This window comes from Vidua chalybeata, chromosome 8 (assembly GCF_026979565.1).
Source record: "Vidua chalybeata isolate OUT-0048 chromosome 8, bVidCha1 merged haplotype, whole genome shotgun sequence".
Lineage (NCBI taxonomy): Eukaryota > Metazoa > Chordata > Aves > Passeriformes > Viduidae > Vidua > Vidua chalybeata.
The window spans coordinates 1,071,522-1,097,303 of record NC_071537.1 but is presented as its reverse complement, the minus strand read 5'-3'; the positions used below and the strand labels follow the sequence as shown (position 1 = coordinate 1,097,303).

The 25,782-nt window shown below is 50.9% G+C and overlaps 1 long non-coding RNA gene across 1 annotated transcript; it reads right to left on the bottom strand.

The window, feature by feature from the left end:
* Positions 1–2,127: 2,127 nt before the first annotated feature.
* Positions 2,128–22,763, bottom strand: LOC128791798 (uncharacterized). The gene is made up of 3 exons (XR_008432148.1): positions 22,695–22,763; positions 4,303–4,412; positions 2,128–2,986 (listed from the first exon to the last, which is right to left on the bottom strand). It is a non-coding gene; the product is annotated as an uncharacterized LOC128791798 (long non-coding RNA).
* Positions 22,764–25,782: the final 3,019 nt, after the last annotated feature.

Below are 25,782 nucleotides of genomic sequence, written 5' to 3'. Positions count from 1 at the left end.
GAGGTCCCAGCCAGGGCCCAGAGCTGTGGAGAATGGAAAAATGTGTCCTCAGCCTGTGCCCTGAGAGGGGTTTCTGGTTGAAAAACACAGTTCAGAACTTATTTCCTGTCCAGTTCATTCTTCAAACCAAGGGGCTGGTGCAGTTTGCTGAGCAGGAGCGGTATTTTAGGACATATTATATTAGGATTTAATTAAGATGGATAATAATAATAATAATAATAATAATAATAATGTAATTATCATTAATTATTATTATTAATGTTATTATCGATAGCAATAATAATATTATTAATATGATAATATTGATCATTATTATATTACTGCAAATGTTATGTTATGTTATATATTATAATATTATATTATATTATATTATATTATATTATATTATATTATATTATATTATATTATATTATATTATATTATATTATATTATATTATATTAATTATCCTATATTAGGATTTAATTAAGATGGAACAGCATGGTTTGGGTGGAAAGGATCTCAAAGCTCAGCCCATTGCACCCCCTGCCACATTCAGGGCCACTTTCCACCATCCCAGGCTGCTCCCAGCCCCATCCTGGCCTTGGACACTGCCAGGGATGAGGAATCCACAGTTCCCTGGGCACCAGGACTGGAGGAAGGTTTCTTGGAACAGCAGGGTCTGACCAGCTCCAGTGGAATTTAACAGGAATAAATAAATGCATTTGGCCCCTGCTGAGTGTTGCACTTCACCCCCTGTTTCTCCAGACCTGCTCTGAGGAATTAAAATAATCACATTCTGGTTTGCAATATTTTTTATGTATTATTGATGGCCCCTTATAAAATGAAACTGCATCCCATTGCCCGCCACACAATTGAAAAGTTTCAGTCTATTAAGGTTTTATTGCTGGAGGGGACAGAGCTGCACAATCCATCCCAGAGGCACAAGAACTTGCTGAAAAGAGGGGAAATTCAGCTTTCACTAATGGATTCAATTGTTACAGCTTGTTCATGATAGCGCTGTGCTTGCACTGCGATGTTATTTCTGATTTTTTGGATGCGGTGGTGCCTCCCGTGGCTCTCCCTGCGCTCAGAGATCCCAGCCACAAGAGGAATCTTTTATAAGGAATCTTAACGCTCCTCAGGCAGCAGCAGAGGGGCTCCTTGAGAGGAGGAGCTGATCCCTGGATCCCTGGTCCAACGGGCACAGGGTGGGGAGGATCCATCTCCTGGCAGCTCCTCGGAGCCCATCCCAGCCAGGCGCAGAAATCCGCCTCGTTGGCACCAGGGTTGCTGGAGCTTCCCTGCTTTTGGGGGCATTGTTGCTCTGGGACAGGAGGGGGTGCAGGCTGGAGGAACAGGTTCTCATGGCTGTTTCTCCACTCTCCTGCAGGAACAGATCTCCTCCTGAGCCTCCTTTTCCCTGGGATGCCCCAAGTGCCCCCCTGCCCTGCCAGGGGGAGCCAGCAGGAGCTGGGCTGGGCTGGGCTGAGCTGAGCCTGCCTGGGCAGAGGCTGAGGATTTGCACAGAGCTGAGGAATCCACGGGAAAAGCCTGCTCTGAGACTGGGTGGAATCCCAGAACCACGGATGGTTTGGGCAGGAAGGGACCTGAAAGTTCATCCCATGGCAGGGACACCTCCCACTGTCCCAGGTGCTCCAGCCCCAGTGTCCAGCCTGACCTTGGGCACTGCCAGGGATCCAGGGGGCAGCCCCAGCTGCTCTGGGAATTCCAGCCCAGCCCCTCCCCAGCCTCACAACCAACATTCCCTCCCAATATCCCATCCTATGGATGGGGAAAGGGGCTCTTGAATGGAGAAGCGAGATTTGAACCCCGCCCTGGTGCCAATGCAGCTCCTTCCTCATTCCCAAAATTTCTCCTGCTTAAAAACCCCGTAATCTAAAATCAGCACTCTTTGGGTTGAGCTGAATGGGAATTTTCCAGTTAAGATAAAAAAAAAAAAAATTAAATCAAATAAATTATGTTAAAAGAGGAATTTTGTCTTCCCAAATCACTGGGAAGCCACTGCAGAACTTGAATTTCTCTAGCAAGAGAATGGGTTAATCTTAAAATGATGCTGCTCCACTACAAAACATGACCAGAAAAATGTTTATTTGTATCAGTATAAATAAGGAAGGACACAGGGAAGGGCAGTTCCTGAGCAGGCTGGACACAGCAGAGGTGGGGGATGTGTTGTGGGTCAGCACTGCCCAAATCCTTCATCATCCTGTGCCTGTCATCAGCCCTTGATTGCTGAATGAGCCAGAAAACCTAAACTGGGGATAAAACAACCACTGACCCGGGTGACAAATATCTGTTATTCCTCCTGATGGAACATCTTTACAGCTGTCAGACAGCTGGGGAAAGCTGTTGTTGCACGGATGGAGCAGATTTTAGGGCCATATTTCACATTCTATTCTCTCTTTTTGCTGTTTTGAACTCCATTGTCTTTTTTTCTGTGCGTTATAAAATCCTGATGAGCTCAACCCCCGCCACTTGTGCTACTCCCAAACATTTCTCCTTCTCCCTGCTTGTTCCTCATCCAGGACTGGAGTTATCTTGCTTAAGTGAAGATTTAGGTGTGAAATGGAAGGGGGATTTTCACATCTTTAATAAATAAAATCATTTCTCGGCTAAGAGCTCGCCAGGCATTGATTTACAGAGTGATTTCTCTTCACTCTCTGTTTTTTATCCTCTTTTCCAAGCAAACAAAGCAACAGAGAGCTCCAGAGTGAAAATGCCGTGAGGAATCACAAATCAAGACTGCTCGCTTGAACCGAGCCTAAAGTGAAGCTTCAAAAGGCCTGGAGGGGAGTGCACATTACAAAGGAATCCCACCAGATCTGGGCATTCAAAGGAGAGTTTTTCCCCTGCTGGTGCCTGACATCCAGTGTGCAGTGCTGGAGGAGAGCCCAGAAGTTTTCCAGTTAAATTATTCCTAAGTTTGTGCAGGGTGGGTTTAGTCCCAGCCTCCAAGAGGTGCCAGCTTGCCTTGGTGAGTTTTCCTCCTGCAAGTAAATATCAAAGGGTTGTCATTTATCACGGAATGGTTGGGCTGGGAGGGATCCTAAAGCTCATCCCTGTCCCAGGGGCAGGGACACCTCCCACTGTCCCAGCCCCAGTGTCCAGCCTGGCCTTGGGCACTGCCAGGGATCCAGGGGCAGCCCCAGCTGCTCTGGGAATTCCAGCCCAGCCCCTGCCCACCCTCCCAGGGAACGATTCCCTCCTAAAACCCAATCTAAAGCTTTTCTCTGCCAGTTTAAAGCCTTCCCCCCTTGTCCTCTCCTGACACCTTCCACCAGACCAGGCTTTCCCGAACCCACCGAACTGGCCTTGAGTTATGGCACTGCCAAACATGAAACCGTGCTTCCTCTTCTTCTTTTTCCTTTTCAGTGAAAAAAACAACCCCATTTCCTTCTCTTTCTGCTTTCCCTGCTGGTTTGCTGCCCGTGCCCCGGAGTGCTCCGAGAGATTTCCCTCCTGGAGAAGGACCCTGGGCTGGAGGGAGCCCCTTCACCCCACAGGGAACGGCTCCCAGGGCATTTTCTCCTCATCCCTCGCTGGGAGAACATTCCCAGGGCTGATTTCCACAGCCCTGAGCACAGCCTGGCCCCGGGGCTGCCCTGGAGCCATCCCAGTGTAAAGGATAACTTGGGATTGTGCCCAGGACTGTTGAGGGAAAACATCCCCCCCAGCATCCCTGGGAACAGGGAGTGTCCCAGAGCTGCCCAGCCAGGAGAGCCAGCACTGTGGGAATGGAGGATAGAGACAATAATGCTTTCAGGGCCCCTTTTCTCCCTGTTTTTGGAGGAAGCTGCCTGCTTGGTTTGTTTTTCTCCAGCACCCTTGCAGTGGTTGAGCTGCAGGAGGCACTTTGCCCTTCTGCAGGGGTACAGGTGGGCAAAGGGAGGGACCACGCTGCTCCTTGGGCTCAGAACCCAGGACTGACCACCCAACAGAGGGGGGAGGCTCTCATTTAACCTGGAGGACAAATCAGTGGAATTCTCTGTTGGACAGAGTGAAAAAGGGAAGAGAAAAGATAAAAACAAAAGAGGAGGGAGCAGGTGCCGGTCACAGACCTGGATTTGGTGAGGAACTTTGGAGGCAAGCAGGAGGTGTCACCTCAGGTAAGGAGCAGAGGTGCACTCAGGGATCCTTGAGGGTCCCTTCCAACTTGAGGGATCCCAGGATTCCATCAGCTTCAGTCACAGGGATTAATTCATCATTCTCTTGGAAAGTTCTCCCGTCCCAACGATGTGTCTCAGGATGTCTTTAGGAAGTTTAATGTCTGCGTTTAAGAACACAAGAAAAAATCTTTCAATACCGAAAAATTTGGGTGTATCCATCCTTTATTCCCATTCCTGCAAAATTCCTGTCAGCTTCTGACGTCATTCCTTCGAAATTCAAAATGCCTGATTGTTATTGAAATGGATTCTGAAACAAAAAACACAAGATGAGTTTGGGGTGTTGCGCACACACAGGCTCCTTCTAAAGCTTTAAATATGATGAAGATGTGCTTTAAATCTCCGCAGGTTTAAATCTGTGCTTTCAATCTATTCAGGAGCAGTTTAGGAGTTGGAGAATGAATTCCATTTGCAGCCAGAGCCTTGGCTTTGCCCCCAGAGCACCTGAGTCACCAGCGAGCAGAGGCTGACAGAAACCAGGGAGTTTCTTTGCTCTGCCCTAGAATCATAAAGTTAGCGAAAGAAAACAAAAAGCAGACCAGAAAAGTAGCTGGGAACAAAAGTGCTGCTGCAAAGGGGGTGAAATCCAGCAAAGAACTTCAGTTTATGGTTTTAATATTTAAGAGTTGTTTAATTTCGAGGGTGGCATTGGATTTGAGGGTGTTCTGTGCCTGTGGGAGGGGGCCTGGGCCAGGCTGGGTGTGGGGCTGGGGTCCCCATCCTGGTGGGGCTTGGCTTGGCCAGAAATCTGCTGGGAATCCTGCACAGAACCCTGGAATCCTGGACTGGGTTGGGCTGGGAGGGAGCCCAAATCCCCCCCAGTGCCACCCCTGCCATGGCAGGGACACCTCCCACTGTCCCAGGTGCTCCAGCCCCAGTGTCCAGCCTGGCCTTGGGCACTGCCAGGGATCCAGGGGCAGCCACAGCTGCTCTGGGAATTCCATCCCTGCCAGGGAACAATTCCCAATTCCCAATTCCCAATCTCCCATCCATCCCTGCCCTCTGGCAGTGGGAGCCATTCCCTGTGTCCTGTCCCTCCATTCTTTGTCCCCAGTCCCTCTGCAGCTCTCCTGGAGCCCCTTCAGGCCCTGGCAGAGCTCTGAGCTCTCCCTGGAGCTGCTCCTCTCCAGGTGAGCCCCCCCAGGTGTGCCAGGCTGCTCCTGCCTTTGGCTTTTCCCGTTCCTCAGCTGCATCCCCCCAGCTCCAGCAGCCCTGGCAGGAGGGGCACACCCAGCACATCCTCCCCGGTCTGGGGTCCCACCCCAGGGCCAGAGAGTCTCTCCTCAGCAGGAGCAGCTCTGTAAACTGGGCAGGGATCAGCGCCCAGGCCAGCACTTCCTCAGGCAGCTCCTGCCTGCCTCCCACAGCCCCTGAGCTGCCTCCAGGGCTGGGATGGGAGCTCAAGGGTGTCAGCACCTGGATCAGAGTGCTGCAAACACCATCAGGGCTGGAGAGCCACAGCCTCTGAGAGAGCTCCCCGAGCACCCCGGGCAGGGAACTCGGCCAGTTAATTCAGGGAAGTTCCACAAGGCTTAGCAAAGCTGGATTATGGCACAGGGATGTGGCATCTGCTGCTCAGAGGCTGCTGGGAAAACAGCTAAAGGGCTTTTCTGGGGTTTTTCTCTTTGCTTTGCTTGTTTATTGTGTGTGTTTGTGCTTCGGAGCCTTTTGAACTGCCAGCAAAACAGGCTGACCACAGAGAAAAATGCAGAATGATCCAGAAGCTGAAGCGGGGGGAGATTTAGACGGGATTTTGGGAAGGAACTGTTCCCTGGGAGGGTGGGGATGGAATTCCCAGAGCAGCTGGGGCTGCCCCTGGATCCCTGGCAGTGCCCAAGGCCAGGCTGGAGCACCTGGGACAGTGGGAGGTGTCCCTGCCATGGCAGGGCTGCCACTGGGTGGGATTTGGGGTCCCTCCCAACCCAAAGCATTTGGGATTCTGTGAAAATCTCTCCCATCCATTCTGGTGAGCCCGAGCTCTCCACACCACTGTGATTAAACACATTTCCTCATTCCCGTGGGATTTCAATGGGCTTCACTCCTTCCACTCCAGGGGTGCCTGGAAATATTCCTGGTGCTGATTTGCACAAAGAAGCAAAGCTAAAGCACTGCTGGGTTGTGTCTGGAGGGAAGCTCTCCCTCCCTGGACCCTGAAGCGGATGCCAATGTCTCACTTCAGTGGGAATGGCCCTGGTTCCTCCCTCCTGAAGCTTCAGCCTCTCACACCTCAGAGTTTGGGGCTGCAGGAAGGAAAAATGTCATTTAATCCATCAGTGAGAGCCAAATGGAGCACGAGCAGAGCCATAAATAGAGATATTTCTTGCCCCCTGTGCTGCCTGGGTGTGTTATGGTGACTCCCTGCTGGTTCCTTCTGCATGTTCCCAATCCTGGCCTGGGATTTGGTGGCTGTTCCAGGGAACTTTTCATCAGAATCGGGTGTGAGATACCTGACACTGCTCCAGCAGGAGCAGGAGCACACTGCCCTGGGCACTTGCAGCTGCAGAAAGGCAGCCTTGTAAAATGTTCTCCTCTTCATCTCCCCAGGAATAATTCACATTTCAGGTGTTCTTTTGGCTCTGGAATCTTTGGGGTTTTTTGGCTATTTGAAGGGCGGGGGTTGCATTGGCAGCTCAGTTTGTTTCATGAAGGAACAGTGCTCCAGCAAAGCACGCATCCTAAAGACCCTTAATAATTCCTTTTGTAGCTGTCAGAGCCTGCCAGGCCCGTGGTGGCCAGACAAAGAGCTCATTCCTCTCCTGGAAGGCTCTTTAGGAAGTCGTTCTGATGGCTTATCCAGCACAGTGCTGCTGTTACTGAGGGTGATGCTTCATCCTTCGCTCAGCGAGGCTTCCTGGAAAGCAAAAGAAATGAACTGCTCAAGGTGTGGGTTTTTTTTTGGTTTGTTTTTTTTTTTTTTTTTTTTTTTTTCAGAGAAAAATAAAACAACAGCGGCAGAAAAAGCATAAAAACAACTCAAAGGTTGTGTGTAGCTGCCTCAGAAGAGACAGAGGCTCGTCCCAAACATTTGTGTGCATCAGCTGTGGCACAGTTTGACTCCGGGATCCAGGCAGGGTGAAGGGTGGGTGAGGCCAGCCCGGCCCTGCAGGAAAAGGGGAAGAGGAGAAGTGGATTGTGTCTCCAGGGCTTTGTGGCTCCTGTTCTGCCCTGAGGGAGAGAGCAGATGGCTGGGAAAGGCAAGAGGAGGTTGGAGGGCTCCCTCCAAGGCTTGGCAGCGCTGTCTGGGAGGATTTGTGAGGAATTAATTCCTGTGGGAACGGGGAACAAGGCAGATTGACCCCCTTGGCACTGCCTGTGCCCTTGAGGAGGGCACTGCCAGGGCAGGCAGGGCAGGATGGGGCTGATGTTCCCTTTAAGCAGGTTTGTGCCTGCCAGAAAGCAGGGAGTGAGCCACTGCTGCCCTGACAAGTCCAATAAATGTAAAATATCAGTTCCCTCTCCTTTGGGCAGACACTCAGAGACTGCCTTCAGCCAAACCAGAGCGGGAATGGCTCTTCAAAGAGACACAAGGTATTAAACCTCTTTGCTGAGTGCCAAAGGCTTCGTGATGGCTGTGACTGCACTTCAAGGGCTCCTGGAGTGCCACTCCTGCCCCTGATCCTGGGAATGCAGCCCTGTGTGTGGAGAGCCCTGGGTTTACCCAGGGACTGCTGGGGTTTGGCCAGGGGGAATTCACTGGGGGGGGGAAACCCCTGCAGCTGTGTCCAGCTGTGTCCAGCTGTGTTCCCCCTGCAGCCTGTCCAGCTGTGTCCACCCCTGCAGCCTGTCCAGCTGTGTCCAGCCTGTCCAGCTGTGTCCCCCCTGCAGCCTGTCCAGCTGTGTCCACCCCTGCAGCCTGTCCAGCTGTGTCCAGCCTGTCCAGCTGTTTCCACCCCTGCAGCCTGTCCAGTTGTTCCCACCCCTGCAGCTGTGTCCAGCTGTGTCCCCCCCTGCAGCCTGTCCAGCTGTTTCCACCCCTGCAGCCTGTCCAGCTGTGTCCAGCTGTGTCCCCCCTGCGGCCTGTCCAGCTGTGTCCAGCTGTGTCCCCCCCTGCGGCCTGTCCAGCTGTGTCCAGCTGTGTCCCCCCCCTGCAGCCTGTCCAGCTGTGTCCAGCTGTGTCCCCCCCCTGCAGCCTGTCCAGCTGTGTCCAGCTGTGTCCCCCCTGCAGCCTGTCCAGCCCACGAGAAGTTCCTGTGTTGTTCCGGGTGCTGTGGGGTCCTGCTGCTGGGGCAGGAGCAGGTAAAACAGGGAACAAGTGAGGAGAGGTGATCCAGGGGGATGCTCTGCTGGGAACATCCCTGAGCAGAGCCCAGCAGCTCTGGGCACCCGTGGCCAGCCAGCTCTGGAATTTTTTTTTGGCCTCGCTGTCCCCATTTGTGCACGTCCCCCTCATCCCTGCTGCCCTCCCTGCAGCCGTGTCCAGCCCATGTGTGGGTATTCTCAGCTCAGTCAGAGAGAAAGAGAAAGGTTTTCTAACCAGGCAAGAGCCTGGGAAACAGTTGGGAAAGAATGTAAATAATTCTCTAATCTCTCTTGTTATTCACATTGTTTATAGATATGTTCTGCCACCGAGCATCATGCACTGCACACCAATGGTGTGGGATGTTTTTACTCTAAGACCAATGAAATTAGTCTTGATGTTGTCTATATATAGAGCAGCACATTTGAAATAAAGAGAGAGTTCATTTTCTTTGCCTTCTGATCTGGAGTTCTCTGTTCCCGTCCTGCTCAACAGCATCACCCATGAGGTGTGCTCACCTCCCTCCTGCTCCCAGGGCAGCGAGCTCCAGCAAAGAGCTGATGTGAGCCTTTGGGGGAATCAGTTTGATCCTTCTGGGGGGAATTTTGCTGCTCCCTCCCAGCTCTCCAGCTGGCTCAGTGGCAGGTCAACCTCCTGCTGCATCCCTGCACTGCTGGCTGCTCTCCTGCTGGTTTTCCCAGTGTCATGGTTTGACACTGGCTCAATGCCAGCACCCCTATGAAAATGCACTTTCCCTAAATAAATGCTGTGAGATGTTATCAGGGACAGAGCAGAGCAGGCACAAGCTTAATAACAGAGGAAAAAAAACTTTATTAAACTACTACTAATACAGAAAACACATAAACTAAATCCAGGATGAAGACTTTTTAAAACCACCCCTCCTCCTCTTAATTCCAAACACACCTAGCTATGAAACATCACCCGGGATTCTTGATCAAATTACTACCCTTCAGGTAATCTATGCTTAAACTATCAAGGGAGAGAGAAGTCTCTTTTGCACCACAGGCCCCCCAGGAAACACAGCTGCCCCCCTGTGTTTCCCTGTCACACATGGCAACCGCCCGGAGGAAAAAAATCTGCCAGTGTGACACTCTCTATTCTATGTCACAGTGCTCTCACCACCGTGCATGGACAGACTGCTCGTAGGGCTCCTTTAAGGATGCTTTGCTACGGACCTAAAGATATAACAGTTCAGCTTCTCATCTTGGGACTACAGTCCCCCCCATTTTCCCCTGGGGCCGAGGGGTCTAAAAGCAGGACTCATCTTCTTCCTGAAGACAGAGGGTATCACCATTCCCTCTTCAGCTCTCTTCGTTTCTCGCCATTCCTGTGCTGTTCGAAGCTGAAACAGGTCTCCCTGGGTCACTACTGCATCCCCCTAAAATGCAGTCTCTATTGCAGGAGATTTTGGTCCAGTCTATGGCTAACAAGAAAAGTCCAGCTAAAAGCTACTTCTTCATCTCCTCCCACCTAAATATTTCTTCTTCTAACATCTCAGGTCCCGGACTATCTCTCTTCCACTACAAATCAAGGAGGAGTAATACTTTTAAAAAGCCCTCATTCCCTCGAAAGGGTTAAAAGTTCAGACTCCCTGGACGGCCGATATCTCAGTCCGGCATTCCGCCTCCCACGCTGGGCATTTCCCCCCCCCTTCTCCTTCTCCTCTGCCGGCAGATTTCCAGGTGCCGCCAGGCTCTCCGTCTCTTTCCCACATGGGGGGGGGCAAAGGCATCTCCGCTTCTCTCCACCCTTCCGTCCAGGAGCTGGCTGGGTTCCAGACCCTCAGCCCCCTCGGCCTACCTGGACAAGGCCGCGTGGCTTCCCCTCCCCCACCCAGCCTAAGGCTGGGCGGGGGGGGAGTCTGCACTCTCTGACGACCGGAACCAAAAGAGACAGTTCTCCTGGGAGTTCTTGCTTTTAACCCCCTGTGTTCTCAGAGGCGTGTCCATACTTTCAGTGGTCACTCCAGGTGCCAATATCTAAACCTGACCACTGATTGGTTTGACCCAACTTCCTGGAAAAAATTCACTTCCATGTCAAACCACGACACCCAGTTTTTACAGAGATGGGCTAACTGAGAGGCATTTAAAAAGATTTTATTCCATTAGCAGTCCCGATGACTAGTGAGACACAAGAGGTGTAAAACCCAGCACCATTCCATCAGAAGCCAAACCTATTTCCTGTTTACAACACCTAAGAAATGGTTTTCAGCCTCTCAGCATCTCAGTGTTTGCACACAGATGGACAAGACTGTGTGACCTTTCTATCAAGTTTTGAACATTCTTCACAAATCCATTTCTCACACTCTCACAGCTCCCAACCCCACCTGGAAGTGGCTCCAAAGAACTCCTGGATCCCTCAGGTGATGTCTGTGGGCTTTGCTCTCTGCTTGGCCACTTCAATACCCTCCAGGAAAATCTTATTTCTACCCTGCTCGACAAAACTCCTTCGGACGCTGAGATCCCCCCGGCATGCAGGAGAGAGGAGCTTGTCCATGGCAGCTTAAACCCTTCCTCTGCTGCCTCAAAAGTTAAGAGAAGGGATTGGAAAGGGATGTTTGAGAATATTTCCTGGGTTACAAGGGCAGACAATGCTTGTACCAGGTTCTCTTGGTTTTAGTAAGGATGGAAGATGAATCAAAAATCACACAAGAGCATAGCTGAGTCTCACGGTGGGGCGTTAGAGCAGCTCATGACGAGATCCACAGACACATTGATTTTATCTAGCTGGGTAATTTCTCTTTTTAGAGCCACTTTTTAAAGAGGGAGAGTTATTCTGCCCAGCTCAAGGTGCAGGGAGCCCACAGCTCACCTGGGCTGCAAATAAAAGCTGGAGAAAATCATGGAAAACCAGCCTGCTTTGAGTGGAAGGGACCTCAAAGCTGCTGCCTGTCATGGACAGGGGCACCTCCCACTGTCCAGGCTGCTCCAGCCCCGCCTTGGGCACTGCCAGGGATCCAGGGGCAGCCACAGCTGCTCTGGGCACCTGTGCCAGGGCCTGCCCACCCTGCCAGAGAAAAATTCCTGCCCAAAATCCCATCTAAACCCTTCCTCTTCCAGCTTAAAACCATTCCCTTGTCCCACTGGGCCAGGACATGCTCTGTTAGTGCAGCTGTGTTTGGGATTTGTTGTAATTTATGCTAATCCTTCTCCAGGATGATGTTTCTGGACAAGCAGAATTGGTTCTCATGTTTTACGGGAATGTTTTCCCCACTCCAGCGTTGCTGTACATGAAGATCAGTTCTGTAATGAATTGTGCTGTGGAATTTGCTCTGTTGATCCAGCAAGCCTTGGGAATGTGGAGGTGGGCACGGATGTCTTGGTTTGAACAGACAGGTGACTGCTAAGGAAGGCAGGAGCCTCCCCTGAAATGGAAAATGCAAACCCCCTCCCTGCAAATTGTTATAATTTGGAAATTAAGGGGCTCTCGGGCAAAGATATGGGAATAGGAATAACAGTTCTTTACTGGGAAAAAAATAAAAATAGAATAAAAATGCAGCAACACAAAACAACCCTGCCAGGGTCAGAGCAGGCCCTGGCAGGCTGTGGGTCAGGGTGGTGGCAGCAGTCCCATTCCATGGGGGCTCAGCCCTCCTGCAGTGCCAGCTGTGCTTCTGCTGGAGCAGGAGCCTGGACAAGGCTGGAGTTTTCCTCTGAAGCTCCAGGGCTGCTGGAGATGGGCCTGGGCTCCCTCTGGGAACGCAGTGGGGCAGAAAGCTGCTCCTCTGGGAATGCAGTGGGGCAGAAAGCTGCTCCTCTGGGAATGCAGTGGGGCAGAAAGCTGCTCCTCTGGGAATGCAGTGGGGCAGAAAGCTGCTCCTCTGGGAATGCAGTGGGCAAAGGCTGCTGTGGTGTCCCAAAACCTCAGATTGTATCCAGGTAGGAATGTTTGGCTCCTCCCCCTGGGCAGAGCCTCTCCCCATGGGATGCTGGAATTTTCTCAGCCACTCAGGGACACTCACTGGCCATGGACAGGAGATAATTAATAATTAATGGCCCATTAACAGCAGAGATCTCCTGGAGGGAGGGTTGGCTGTTGGAGAGATGAAGAAAAAACTGCCCAATGAACAGAGAAAACTGCCCCAGCTCTGACAGAGGGGGACAGAACACACAGCCCCAGGCACACCTAACCTGGATAGAAAACACAAACACACCTAACCTGGATAGAACACACACACAAACACACCTAACCTGGATAGAACACATCCCAAACACACCTCACCTGGATAGAACACACACACAAACACACCTAACCTGGATAGAACACATCCCAAACACACCTCACCTGGATAGAACACACACACAAACACACCTAACCTGGATAGAACGCATCCCAAACACACCTAACCTAGATAGAACACATCCCAAACACACCTAACCTGGATAGAAAACACCAACACACCTAACCTGGATAGAACACACACACAAACACACCTAACCTGGATAGAACACACACACAAACACACCTAACCTGGATAGAACACACCTAACCTGGATAGAACACATCCCAAACACACCTAACCTGGATAGAACACACACCCAGGCACACCTAACCTGGATAGAACACACACACAAACACACCTAACCTGGATAGAACACATCCCAAACACACCTAACCTGGATAGAAAACACCAACACACCTAACCTGGATAGAACACACACACAAGCACATCTAACCTGGATAGAACACATCCCAAACACACCTCACCTGGATAGAACACACCTAACCTGGATAGAACACACAAACACACCTAACCTGGATAGAACACACCTAACCTGGATAGAACACACACCCCCAGACACACCTAACGCCAGAACACGGAGTTCCTTTGCTGTTCAGGAGCTCTGGGGTCCTGCTGCTGGGGCAGGACCTGCTGAAACAAGTGAGGAGAGGTGATCCAGAGGGGATGCTCTGCTGGGAACAGCCCTGAGCAGAGCCCAGCAGCTCTGGGCACGTGTGGCCAGCCAGCTCTGGAATTTTTTGGCCGTGCTGTCCCCATCTGTGCATGTGCCCCTCATCCCTGTTCCCTCTGGAAGAGGATCTGTTGCCGTGGAGACAGGGAAAAGTTCCCCGGGGCGGGAAGGAGGCAGCGGGGATGGGGTGTGGGAGCAAATTGCTTTGTGGAGTGGCTGGAACTCGGTGCTGGCTGGTGGATAAACAGGAATTCTGCGTGAGGGTGATGGATTTGCCTCTCTCCTGCCTTCCCCTGCAGATTTATGAGCACCTGAAGAAGAGAGAAACGAGCAGCCTTAATTGAAGACCTCAAAGGATGAGGAAATGGCCCTTCCAAATACTGCAGGCAGCACAGAAAGGGATGTTTGCTGCTGCTGGGCTGTTATTGACATCAGACGTGTTCACTGGAGTCCTGGAACGGGCTCAGCTCCTGCTGCTCCCGCTGGAGAAGGCCACAGCCCTGGCACCGGGACAGGGAAACGGGGATGAGGGGTCCCAGAGGGGGGTGAGGGGTCCCAGAGTGGTGTCAGGGGTCCCAAAAGGGTGTGAGGGGTCCCAAAAGGCTGTCAGGGGTCCCAAAAGGGTGTGAGAGATGCCAGTGTGGTGTGAGGGATCCCAAAAGGGTGTGAGGGATCCCAGAGGGGTGTGAGGGGTCCCGAAAGGGTGTGAGAGGTCCCAGAGGGGTGTGAGGGATCCCAGAGGGGTGTGAGACATCCCAGAGTGGTGTCAGGGGTCCCAAAAGGGTGTGAGAGGTCCCAAAAGGCTGTCAGGGGTCCCAAAAGGGTGTGAGAGATGCCAGTGTGGTGTGAGGGATCCCAGAGGGGTGTGAGGGGTCCCGAAAGGGTGTGAGAGGTCCCAGAGGGGTGTGACGAGTCCCAAAAGGGTATGAGGGGTCCCAAGAGGGTGTGAGAGATGCCAGTGTGGTGTGAGGGGTCCCAAAAGGGTGTGAGGAGTCCCAGAGGGGTGTGAGGGGTTCCATCAGAACATAAAACTTCATTTTGATTTCTGAGTCAGCTTCGCCTCCCGGGTTTCTGTCCATGTAAGTGATAAATTCAAGGGATCAGGCTGACACAAGCATTTCTGTGCCATTATTATATTGAATTTCAATTTTAATTACAGCAGCTCCAAAGCAGGTGTAATAATATTAAAGAAAAATCTCTATCTTTTAGCTCAAAGGAAAAGTGTTGCCTCAGCCCAGCCCCTTGGATTTCCTGTGGTTCTCCATTCCAGAACTCGGGGCTGTTTTATTTTGTGGGTTTTTTTGCCTTTGCAGGGTGGGATCTCCCTGTGCAGCTGCTTTGGGGCTGGATGGGGAGGGAGGACAGGGCTGAGGAGCTGTGCCTGGAGCTGTTCCACGTGTCAGCACTGCTGTGTGGGATCATTTTATTTACATTTTATTTTACAGGGCTGCTGGCTGCACCTGCACAGCCTCTCCTTGGCAGGGCATTTCTAGGGCAGGCTGGTTGTGGAGTTCCAGGAACAAAGCTGACTGGGAGAGGCACTTTGGGATGTTTGATGGCTCAGAGATGTGAGCTCTTGGAATTCCCCACTGCAACTGCTGAATGAGCCAAAATCCAGCCGGGCCTTGGGCACTGCCAGGGATCCAGGGGCAGCCACAGCTGCTCTGGGAATTCCATCCCTGCCAGGGAACAATTCCCAATTCCCAATCTCCCACCCAGCCCTGCCCTCTGGGAGTGGGAGCCATTCCCTGGGTCCTGTCCCTCCATCCCTTGTCCCCAGTCCCTGTCTCTTGGGGTCTGGGTGTCGAGGTGACCCCGAGAGTGTAAAATTCCTCATTTCCCAGCCCCACAGCCAAAGGAGGAGTCTGAATGTGCAGGGTCAGCTTCTCAAGGGTGTTCATTTTCCCTGATCTAGAACATTCTCTCTCTGCCCTGCTGAGCTCTGTCCAGCAGCTCGGCCATGGCATTCTGTCTGCCCTCAGGGCAGTGTTCACATTTTATACCAAAAACTCCGTGTGCCATGGTTACAATAACGTGCCAATGTCTGTCATTGGTGTTGGGCAGTGTGTCTGTGCCTGAAACCAACAGAAAAGTGTCACCAGCACAGCAAGACATGGAGGGCAAGGAGAAGGAGAAGAAGGTCAGGACACGCCCAAATCCCTCCATCTTGTCCTTTGAACCCCATTCTAAAACCCCAAAATTCTACTTTTCCACCCTGTGTTATCTCAACTACCACACTACTCAAACCCTTGTGGCTGTAATTCCTCACACACAGTTGGCAGCTTTTCCCACAGGCTGAAATGGAAGCCACAGGTGTTTTTGACTTGGTGCCAGGGTCTGTGAGCCCCCTGCCAGGGTCTGGAGCCAGCCAGGGCAGCCAGAGGGGTGTCCTGCGTTCCCACACCTCTGCAGCTCTCCTGGAGCCCCTTCAGGCCCTGGCAGAGCTCTGAGCTCTCCCTGGAGCTGCTCCTCTCCAGGTGAGCCCCACCAGGAGTGCCAGCCTGGCTCCAGGGCAGATTCCCATCCCTCTGGGCATCTCTGTGCCTCTGCCATTGCAGTGCTTCCCAAACTCTGAGGTACTGGCATCCTGAGGTGCTGCAGGGGCTCGGAGCAGAGACTTCCCCCTCTGGCTACGATGGTTTCCATCAGGAGCAAACCTTTCTGCAGGAATGGAGCAGCAGCAGATGATGGATGGAGCCTCTCCCTGCTCAAACTTCACCCCCCAGGATGTGTGGCTGCAGAGAATTCCAGGCACTTCCACATCAAGGTAAGAGAAAAATAATAAAATAATAACAAAAACAAAACAAAACAAAAAAAAACCATCCCAATCTCCTTTCTAACCCAGCCCCGAGTAACCAGGGAACACTAAAGCTAAAATGACTTTTTGCCAATAATTGTCTTTGGGTTCTTTAGAGCAATATCATCAAAGCTCTGTAGACTTAATACCGCTGGTTATGGGATTTGGAGCTCAGCTAAATGCAAAACTTAATTCTGTGTTCAGTTGTTTAAAATTTAAAATCAAAACTTGAGTGTGTCATAAAAAATCAAGCTGCTTCTCCTGCTTATTAGGGGAGGAAAGAGTCAGCCTAATTCCATAGAATTCACAGGCACTGAGCCTACACTGGCGTTTATTAGAGGGAAAATGTTCCTTTAATGCAGAAACCAGGAAAAGGCTGGAGCACCAAGCAAATTATGCAGATTCAATTGTGTAACAAAAGGGTTTGAATTTACATTCGATGAAAATTTCCACTTTGTCCCTTCCAGGCTCTGCCTGTGAAGGTTACTGGGGCTTTGCAGTGCCAGGGAATGTCAGAGGCACTTCCCTTCCCTCTCCTGGGCAGAAATCTGAGAATTCTGCACAGAACCACAGAATCCTGGATGGGTTTGGGTTGGAAGGACCCCAAATCCCACCCAGTGCCACCCCTGTCATGGCAGGGACACCTCCCACTGTCCCAGGTGCTCCAGCCCCAGTGTCCAGCCTGGCCTTGGGCACTGCCAGGGATCCAGGGGCAGCCACAGCTGCTCTGGGAATTCCATCCCAGCCTCTCCCCACCCTCCCAGGGAACAATTCCTTCCCAAAATCCCATCTAAATCTCCCCATTGCCAGCTTAAAGCCATTCCCTGTGTCCTGTCCCTCCATTCCTTGTCCCCAGTCCCTCTCCAGCTCTCCTGGAGCCCCTTTAGGTCCTGCAAGCCTTTTTTGTGGTCTGGAATATTAAATAACAAATTTAATAGATGTTCCCTTAACAAAATTACTGAACCTTGAAAATTCTCTCTCTACATTTAATGCACTAAAATAGCACTGAAACTTCTCAAGAAACTTCCAGAGATTTCCATGAAAATATTCATAAAGGATTGAAGGAAGCATTTTTAAAAGTGCCCATATTTCCAGGAATAGGCCAGTAATAAGAACATCCTCCTGACAGCATCGTGCAGGAGAAAAAAATGACTTATATTTATCGTCTTATTGTGTTTCAAACAAGGCGTTAAAACAGCTCAGAACTGCAAATAAAGTCTAAGAAAAGCATGAGAGTAAACTTCACTCACCTAAGGAAAGCCCCATTAAAAATGCAGTTTCTAAACTTTAAACCATGGGCAGAATACTCCCGTTTTTGTACCACTCCATAAAACCAAGGCTGGGATATTTCACTCCTGGCTGGAGAAAGCCTCCCTGAAATCCTAATGAAGTGCTCATAAAAGATTCATGGCAAATGTGCAGAGGAGTGAAAAGGGCAGGAATTGCAGATTGGAGTGGAAACGTCTCTTCTCTGGGAGAACAAAGATCCCATTTGGCTGCTTGGGATTGTCTCTGAGTCCCAGAGAGCTCTGGCCCTTTTCTGCAATATTTTACATTGCATGGGGCTGGGAGAGCCTGGGACAGGGACAGGCGTCCCTGCCCGTGACACTGGGGGGGCTTTAAGCCCCTTCCCACCCAACCCCTTCCAGGATTTGCTGCTGCCGTGGTATTCAGCCCACGAGGGGATGTTGGTGCTGGTTCCTGCTGGGATCACAGAGCCCAGCTCAGCTCAGCTCAGCTCAGCACCCCTTCCATGGCAGCACATTTCTCTCTCTCTCTCAGGATTTTTCATAGAGCAGCACAGAGGAAAGAAAGAGAAAACCATTTCTATTTCTGCTCCTTGTTTTCCCCATGTGGAATGTGCTTGGAGAATTGTTTCCCTGGGGTGATTGCTGGGTTGGATTCTGGTGAGGATTGTTTGGGGCTGGTGGCCAATCCAACCCAATCCAGCCCAATCCAATCCAATCCAATCCAATCCAATCCAATCCAACCCAATCCAATCCCATCCAATCCAATCCAATCCAATCCAATCCAATCCAATCCAATCCAATCCAATCCAATCCAATCCAGCCCACCTGTGGCTGCACTCTCAGAGAGGGGCAAGAGTTGGGAGTGAGTTAGAGATGGGAGTTAGAACAAGTAGGTTTGTAGCTTTAGTATCTCCTTTAAATAGTATATTAATGAATTATAGCATAGTTCTAATAAAGCAATCATTCAGCCTCCTGAGCTGGAGTCACACACCAGCATTCCTTCCCCCCGGGTTCACCTACATTCACAATACCCTTCCCCTTTAATTACTGAAGGAATGCTGGAAAACCAGGAAGGGACTCTGGGAAGCTTTCCCAGTTCAGTTTCAAGTCTGCTGCTCTGCTCTGTGCAGCTCAATTCCAGTGGCACTGAGAGGAGAATTTGGGATTTTCTCACGGAGTTAAACGGGCACAGTGGGAAAAGTCCCTGAATGCAGCACCCCCAGCCCCTGCATAAAGGTCAGGGAATGACTTCCTTTTCTGCCAGGTTTGCTTCTGTCTCCCTCAGCCCATGGAAATCCCAGAGCCTGTGTTAACCCTCTGAACATGGCCTTGGAATAATCAGCTCTGTGGGAAGAGTGGTGGCGAATTCCCTGGCTGCAGTTCCCGGCTTTGCTGGATGTGGAAGCTCCCCTGGATTTCTGTTGGCACCAGCTGAGCAGACCTGCACTGGGCACACAAGGAATAGTGAGAGTTTTTAACCTTGAAACTGATCCTAAAGCTGAGCCTAAAGTACCTGCACAAATCCCTGCCTGCAGCTTAAAATGTCCTTGGGAAGAGCAGTGATAATCCTGACACTTTCTCCTTGCAAATTTAAAGATTCACCCTTTCTCCTTAAAATTCCCCTGGGATTCCTGGGTGTGGAGGTGTTTGGGATTTTACTGGTTCCTGTTTTCAGCAGTTTTTTCCCATGTAAATGTTGGATTTACAGGCTCCTGTCAGACTCAGCGTAAAGGGAATCATAATCACGGGCTAACATTTTTCTGCTTTACAGCTTCAAGTAAATCTCTATTAGAGGCTGCAAGGAGTGAAATAACCTTTGGCATGGGGCACTTAGGAGGTGATGGAAAACTCTCCTGGAGCTCCCTGGGGAGGGATCCAGGAGAGGCTCAGCCAGGCTCTTCTCTATCCCCAAACTCTCCCCGTGCACACCACGCTCGTCCATCACTTCCTTTAAATCCCTTTCTCTCTTTATGGACTTGCTGCTGCTTCATCCAAAAAAAAAAAAAAAAAAAAAAAAAAAAAAAAAAAAAAAAAAAAGCTGGAGGAGAAAGAAACTGGGGAAATTCCTGAGGGAGAGGTAAAGCTGGATAGTTGTACTTTAGCATGAAGAGCACAAGGTAAATGCAGTTCCAGATGCCTGCCTTTAATAAACAGGGTTTATCCCAGAATTCCAGGTTTGGGACCCCAAATCCCACCCAGTGCCACCCCTGCCATGGCAGGGACACCTCCCACTGTCCCAGGTGCTCCAGCCCCAGTGTCCAGCCTGGCCTTGGGCACTGCCAGGGATCCAGGGGCAGCCACAGCTGCTCTGGGAATTCACCCTGTGCCAGGGCTGCCCACCCTGCCAGGGAACAATTCCCAATTCCCAATCTCCCATCCATCCCTGCCCTCTGGCAGTGGGAGCCATTCCCTGTGTCCTGTCCCTCATCCCGTGTCAATTGTCTCTCTCCACCTTTCCTGTGGCTCCTTCAGGCCCTGCAAGGCCTCAGTGAGGTCACCTTGAAACTCCTCCTCTCCAGGGTGAACAATCCCAATTGATTCCATGATTTTTGCTGTCAGACTGGTTTGAGAAGCGTTAATTGGCGTGGAGTTTCTCTTCTGTGTTGCTTCATTGAAAGCCGGGCAGCCCCCAGGAGATAAGCACTGTATTCCTGCCCTCAGCACTCCCAGCCCTTCCCCGTCCATCCAGTGCCACACTCTGAAGCATTTTAACAAAAGACTCGGCTTTGTTGTGCTGCTTTGTAGAATAACCATGGTCAACATCCCAATCAATGGGAAATGGATTTTGTGTTCTCTCCTGGCCTCTGTCTCATCCTTGGGCTCTCTGCAGCCCCCACCTGCAGAGCTGGCCCGGCACAGGAGGCACCTGGAGCTGCTGGGGAGAATCCAGAGGAGGCAGCAAATGATCAGAGGATGGAGCAGCTCTGCTGGGAGAGCTGGGATTGCTCACCTGCACAGGAGAAGGGTGGGGTGACCTCAGGGTGGCCCCACAGGGCCTGAAGGAGCCACAGGAAGGATGGAGAGGAACTGGGGACAAGGGATGGGGGACAGGACCCAGGGAATGGCTCCCAGTGCCAGAGGGCAGGGCTGGGTGGGAGATTGGGAATTGGGAATTGTTCCCTGGCAGGGATGGAATTGCCAGAGCAGCTGTGGCTGCCCCTGGATCCCTGGCAGTGCCCAAGGCCAGGCTGGACACTGGGGCTGGAGCAGCCTGGGACAGTGGGAGGTGTCCCTGCCATGCAGGGGTGGCACTGGGTGGGATTTGGGGTCCCTCCAACCCAACCCACCCCTTCTGTGCCACATTCCCGGTGTCGGCCCTGAGCGTGAGCTGCAGTCACTGAAATTCCCAAGGCCTCCAGGACGCCCCTTGCAGTCAGTGCCTCATTCCTGTTGAAATCACCCGCTGGAGCATTCCCGTGCTGCTTCCCAGCTGCCAGCCCCGTTTGTGCCTGCCTGGCTGTGACAGTGACGAGGCTGGAAGTGACACTCGCAGGTGTTTGCTGCCTGGCAAAGCCCCAGCCTGGCTCCGTGCTCGGGCTTTGATTTGATTCCTGTTTCTCACAGGGCTGCCGTGGGTTGTGTGGCTCAGATGTTGTGTGGAAGGGTGGGAGGTTCCACCCTCAGGGAGCGGCCTTTCCTGGAAAAGGGGAATTGGGAGGGCAGGGAAGCAGCAAACACCCCAGGCAAAGCCGTGCCTGTGTGTCACCAGATTAACTTTAAGGCCCTGCTTGATTTTAGAGCTGCTCTCATTCCGGGGAGAGAGCAAAACTGGGATAAACAGAAATAAATGGCCCAGGATAACTGGAAACAGTCCTGGGCCTCACTTCCAGACACATTTCCTGGTGGAAAATAAGGCAATTAGTGGGATATTGAACTTACCCCTCTTCTGAAGTTTTTCAATTCTGTGACATTTCAGCCTGCTAAACTTTGTACCAGGTCTGACTCCAGGCTGTCCTGGGGAGCCTTTGGAGGTGGAGGGGACATCTGATGACCCACCCCACACACAGCCCCAGTTCCCCAAGGTGAGGAGAACGTTTGTAAAAGCTCCTCAGCCCAAACAAACTGCCACAGCCATTGCCTGGTCTGCTCCTGGCTTGGTGCTGGCTGGGATGGAGGGATGAGATGGGAAGGAAGGAAGGATCCTGTGGGAGTCCAGGACACCCCTCTGGCTGCCCTGGCTGGCTCCAGACCCTGGCAGGGGCTCAGAGACCCTGGCACAAAGTCAAAAACACCTGTGGCTTCCATTTCAGCCCGTGGGAAAAGCTGCCAACTCTGTGTGAGGAATTACAGCCACAAGGGTTTGAGCAGTGTGGTAGTTGAATTAACACAGGGTGAAAAAGTAGAATTTCGGGGTTTTTAGAATGGGGTTCAGGGGTACAAGATGGAGGGATTTGGGCCTGTCCTGACCTTCTTCTCCTTCTCCTTGCCCTCCATGTCTCGCTGTGCTGGTGACACTTTTCTGTTGGTTTCAGGCACAGACACACTGTCCAACACCAATGACAGACATTGGCACGTTATTGTAACCATGGCACACGGAGTTTTGGGTATAAAATGTGAACACTGCCCTGAGGGCAGACAGAATGCCATGGCCGAGCTGCTGGACAGAGCTCAGCAGGGCAGAGAGAGAATGTTCTAGATCAGGGAAAATAAACACCCTTGAGAAGCTGACCCTGCGCATTCAGACTCCTCCTTTGGCTGTGGGGCTGGGAAATGAGGAATTTTACACTCTCGGGGTTATCCTCATGCTCGGACCCCGAGAGGATCCTCCTGCCCTCTGGGCTCAGGAGGAGCAGCCCCAGCTACCCCAAGCTCCAGCATCAGGACACTTCTCAGCAGCTGATTAGGATTTTTGTGGGGTAAACGAAGTAAAAGGACACGGGGCATGGCTTCCCACTGGCAGAGGGTGGGGCAGGTGGGATATTGGGATGGAACTCCCAGAGCAGCTGTGGCTGCCCCTGGATCCCTGGCAGTGCCCAAGGCCAGGCTGGGCACTGGGGCTGGAGCACCTGGGGCAGTGGGAGGTGTCCTGGATGATCTTTAAGGTCCCTTCCCACTCAAAGCTTCTGTGATCCGATGGATTTATGGATTTCTTTTAGGGTTTGTCCCACCCTTTCCCCGCACTCCTCGTGCCACTGTCACAGGGGATGGTCCCTCCCTGCCACCTTTGGCACCTCCAGGTGCTGCCAGCTCCCCGTGCCCTCCCACCCCCAGTGCTGCCAGCTCCCAGGGGTTTCTCCATTTCCAAGGCTTCATGGAAAGAAAAAAAGAAAAGTCACCACAACCTGAGGGTCTTCCCTGGAAAACAACTGCAAACCTTGGTATTTATATCCAATATCTGGGGAACGTGTGTGTCATTCCCTTTGGGGGGGATGTTGTCCATTGGTCCTGCAGGAATTTTCTGTGTAAGAGAAGAAAGATACAAAAATGCTGCTAAAATCATTGGTTGCTTTACCATGGATTAAGTAGGGAAAAGTTAATTAATTTGAGTTAAAAGATTAATTTTTTTGGGGAAAAAAAAGTAATTTTTAATAAAGTAGTAGATACCAGTAAAAGCATTTTGTAAAATTTTTAATTTTACAAAATACTGAATAGTTTTTAATTTTTAATAAAATAGTAAATACCAGTAAAAGCATTTTGTAGAATTTTTAATTTTACAAAATACTGAATAGTTGTTAATTTTTAATAAAATAGTAAATGGCATTAAAAGCATTTTGTAGAATTTTTAATTTTACAAAATACTGAATAGTTGTTAATTTTTAATAAAATAGTAAATACCAGTAAAAGCATTTTGTAGAATTTTTAGTGTTACAAAATACTGAACCCTAACCTAAAACAAATCCCAAAAAAATAAAGCTCTGAGTCCAAGTGGGGTTGGCTGAGTTAAGGAGCAATGGTCAGGAAGGTGACAGAATTCATTGCAAATTGCTCTGTGGGGAGTGAAGATAATGAAGGATTAATGGGATTTGCTTTTGTCTCTCTTTAAAGAGGGGGAAAAGGCTCCTTAAATCAGCCTGGGCTTGTCTTGCTGGTGGAGACACCAAGGTTATGGAAATCCGGCCCGATCTGCTGGCTGGGGTGATTTAATTAAGATAGGGCTGTGAGGAACAGCAGAGGGGCTGCAAGGGATCAGCAGCTCCTGGGAGGAGGGAAGCACTGGGAATAAATGGGGGCCTGAGAGTGGGAAATGCCAGGGGAGGAGCAGCTGGGATCGGTGGGGAGGAAACTGAGAGCTGATTTTACCAAATCCGTGAGGAAAAACTTTTATTTGGAAGATCCCAATACTTGATGAGCTCTCCAGAGGTTTCTGACTCACTCAGAGTGAAATTCCAGCATGTTTCCTGGCAGTTTCTTTTTCTCCAAGAGGTGGAGGGAATTCTCCACAGCCCTGTCACTAATACCTGAAAAGAATGTAAAATATAAAATGTAAAATATAAAATATAAGTTGCTGGGCTTTAAACCAGAGCCTGTGGAATGTGAGATGTGTCCCTGGCCTCTGCTGCCGTGGATCAGGGAACGGTTTGGGTTGGAAGGGGTCCTGCAGCCCATCCATCCCACCCCTGCAGGGACACGATCCCGGGGCGCTCCAAGCCCTGCCCAAGCTGCCCTGGAGAGCCTTGTCCCAGTTTGGGTGATGATGGGAAGTTTTCAGTGGGAAGGAGTCTGTGGCCAGGTGTCACGATCCGCTTCTTGCGGGGTGTCGTGATGGTTCTTTTCACTGATCCCAAAAGTGCAAAAAGGCAAACAACAAGGGACTGTCAGTTAATCACAACAAATGCATCTTTATTAGGGGCCAAACCAGTAAATGCGATAGTGGGGATCGGAAAGGAGATAAAAGGAGAGAGAGAGAGAGAAGAGGGGTATGGGAATAGCTACCAACACAGGCGAGATCCTCAGTGGTCCGGACGATGGGGATCCGTCTGTCGTGTCGGGGGAGTCTCCGAAGTTCTGGTCGACTCGGGGGTCCAGTTATAGTCCACAGAGGAAAGAGGGGGGAACAAGTGTAACAATGAAAGTCCATTGTAATCGCCCCGAGGGAACAGGTGAGTCCACAGAAACCACCAAAGCAAGACGAATCCAATGAATAATAAGTCCATTTGAATCACTGAAGGGAAACAGGTCATGTCATTAGTGGTCAGACCACCAATTTCCCCTCCTCCCTATAGCAGGGGTCTCAGTCTCAGTCCTTGGGAGGAGGGTTCTCATTCTTTGTTTGTCACACTGGTAACGAGGCAGATGAGGGGTCTTCAATGAAGGACCCCGGGAGTCACCCCAAAAGTTCATTTGGCTTAAGAACGGAGATCAGAAGCAGGCCGCGCATCACGCTGTCCCGTGCTGGGTCCATGTCAGGTCTTTGCCAAGTCCTTGCCAAGTCCTTGCCAAGTTCTTGCCAGGCCTTGTTCGGAACAGCTAGCATGACGGTTCAGTGGTTGCACCTGCACTGTGTCCTGTTCTAAGCCGGAACTGCAGTGGAGGAAGGGATTCTTTCTCGTGGCAATGGGAAGGCAGAATGGAGAACGAGGGGCTTCAGACGGGCTCTTACACCAGGCCAGTCTCCAGCTGTTCTCAGCCCTTTTCCAGCTGTGGGAATTCCTCAGTGGACAAGGTTGCCAAGCTCCAGCAGGGGCTGCCCAGGGAGGGTTGCAGTGCCCATCCCTGAGGTGTCCCAGGAATTCCCGGAGGTGACACCCAGAGCTCTGGGCTGGGAGGGCTTTTCCAGCCTCAGTAATCCTGGGATTCTGTGATCCAGGGAGCAGAGCCAAGCGTGGCATTTTTTAGTGTTTATTTTCTCACCTCATCAAATAATAATTGAATTTAAAATGTTCTCTTGCAGCACCTATTTTTTTTTTTCCCATTGAAATGCTCCTTTCTCCTTATCAATCCATGCCCTAATTAGTGGAACTGCTCCAGTGTCTCAGATCCAGGCTGAGGAGCTGGAAGATAATTAGTATTTCACCAATTAAGCGTGATGCAAGTTCATGAATTCACCTCTTAGATTTTTTCCCTGGCACATCCAGAGTGACTCCAGTAATTTAACACATTTCCAGGAGCCAGCAGAGGAGCTGCTCAGAGTGTTTTTGGTGTTTGAAACATTCTTGTAACAGCAGCTCCAGGATTTCACCTTTCCCTCTGGGCTGTCCCCCAGCTCCCTCTGATCCCTCATTAGGCCTCATTAAGTGATGGTTGTCAGATTATGGCTCTGACCCCGGCTGACCCCACAGAATGGGTTTCCACGTATCTTTAATGTAAAAGCATTAAAGATGTTTTTTTTTTACCAGTGCAAATACCAGGCTGGGAGCTGTGCTGAAGATCAGAGTGGTTTCCTTCCCTTTTTCCAGCTGTGTCCCAGCCAGGCAGTTCCCAGAGGTGTCTTCTCCAGGTGAGCAATCCCAGCTCTCCCAGCA